Source organism: Manacus vitellinus, unplaced genomic scaffold (genome assembly GCF_001715985.3).
Source record: "Manacus vitellinus isolate BGI_N305 unplaced genomic scaffold, ASM171598v3 scaffold_42_pilon, whole genome shotgun sequence".
Lineage (NCBI taxonomy): Eukaryota > Metazoa > Chordata > Aves > Passeriformes > Pipridae > Manacus > Manacus vitellinus.
In genome coordinates this window covers 1,578,897-1,580,829 of record NW_021940553.1, presented here as the reverse complement: position 1 = coordinate 1,580,829, position 1,933 = coordinate 1,578,897, and the positions used below count along the sequence as shown (strand labels likewise).

Here is a 1,933-nt window from a genome sequence, read left to right as displayed (position 1 = left end):
TATAAAGTTGTTTACTTGAACATTATTATTTTTATTTAATTATGTCTGTTAACATATGCCTAGATTTCAAAGTCTTGAACACAGACTCCCTGGCTGTAGGTGGACATTTGCCTCCATGGACAGTTCTTGTGAAAATTATCCTCAAGTTTTGTTCCAAGGATTTGAAGAGTCTCTCTCTTTATCCATCAAAACAATAGAAAACCCCATATTAAGATACCACTAATCCTTTAACAGTCATGGTGGAAAACTCTCTCCAGTGGAGCACAGTCTCAAACTGAGGCTATTCTCCCAACAGTAATAAACTTGGAAACATTATTGGGATGGCTTGAATCCTAACTTTAATTCTCTTCACCTCTCTTTCAGAGCCATAAACCAGAAGTAACCAATAATGGAAAACCAAACTTATTACCCACTCTACTACCGCATTAAGGCAAAAAAGATTGAATGCAAATTCTAGTAGGAGGGGACCTGACTTAGATGCAGGAACACGAATCTGATCCACTTTGAAAAAATTCCATGTTTTATGGCACAGATTTAATAAAAGAGATATATATTTAATTAGATGCTTAACAGGGTGAAAGTACATTACATTTGCAGCACAACTATCTGAGCTGTGAAGATACACCAAAGTCATATTTTCGACTGGGACATCCTGGAGATTGAGACATACTGAAACGAGGGAGGGAGGGGTTGTAAGAGGTATGTGCCCTTGGAGATACTCATTGAAGGGAGCTCAAGGGAACACAAAGCCTGTGTTGGCCTCTACTGGAATGGGAAAGTTTAAGAAAAGGGCAAGGGAAACATCCTGAGTGGGATCAGTGATACCACAAGAATATGGGGATATTGACAGTGATACTAAGGAGTGTGTTTGAAGGAAGGTCTGGATGTCTGGAAAACATGTTTTTGAGGATGAGATGCTAAGCAAGCATTGGTATGGAATCCCAGAACAGTTTGGGTTGGAATGGACCTTAAAGATTTCATTTCAACCCCCCTTCAGTGGGCAGGGACACCTTGCATTAGACCAGGTTGCATTGCATGGGTGTGAGAACCTGGTAGTTACGCTGTCCGAGAACAGCTGGTGAAACTGGGCAGCTGTTGGATTTGGGAATAGGGATGATAAAAGCCTTTCCCACAAAGCTGTTGGGTGCTATGCATGTGTATACCAACCCCTGTGAGTGGAAAGCACAAGTTTTGGGAGAGGTCTTGAGACAGAGCTTTAGGTTTCATCAACCTCTACCAGGATCATAGGTTCTCCTCCAGCTAGGCTGAAGCCGGACAGTATCCAAGAGGCACAACTGACCCCTCCAATAAATCACACCCTGAACCCAGGAGGCTGCAGCAACCAGGCAGCCGAGTCGTGCTCCGAGGAGGGCCCTTCTCTCAGCCCTGTGGTGCCTCGGAGTGGTGGTCTCCATTTTAACACTTGCCAGCATCTTTGACGTGAGGGACCGAGTGGAGTCTGCGTCTGGTTGGACACCCCTCGGCTGTGTCAGGTGAGCCTGGCGTACTTAACACTGAGGTGGGCAGGGCTGTGCTGGTTTGGCTTGGCATGTTCTTGGAATGGTTTGTTTTGGCTTGGTTTGGATTGGTTTGGGTTGTTTTCGCTTGTTTTGGGTTGGCTTGGCTTGGTTTGCTTGTTGTGGGATGTTTTGGGTTGGTTCATCATGTTTTGGGTTGGTTTAGCTTGTTTGGGGTTGGTTTGCATTGGTTCGGCGTATTTTGGCATGGTTTGGGTTGGTTTCACTTGTTTTGGGTTGGTTTGTCATGTTCTGGGATAGTTTGGGCCAGTCCGGCCTGTTCTGCGTCCCCTCAGACCGACCCTCCCCCGCTCCCCTCACAGATCCCCGCCGCTCAGGTGAGCCCAGCGCCATTGGTCAGCGCCGCTGCTAGCCCCGCCTTTCCATCACTCTACTTCACTCTTTATTGGTCGTCT

At 46.1% G+C, this 1,933-nt stretch overlaps 1 protein-coding gene across 4 annotated transcripts in view; it reads left to right on the top strand.

Moving 5' to 3' along the window:
- Positions 1-1,470: 1,470 nt before the first annotated feature.
- Positions 1,471-1,933, top strand: part of KATNAL2 (katanin catalytic subunit A1 like 2) — a 30,861-nt gene continuing 30,398 nt past the window's right edge. For all 4 annotated transcript variants that reach the window (XM_029962153.1, XM_029962152.1, XM_029962155.1 and 1 more), the window contains exon 1: positions 1,471-1,493. The gene's annotated coding sequence lies outside the window, so the exon portion shown is untranslated. The remainder of the gene's footprint in view (positions 1,494-1,933) is intronic.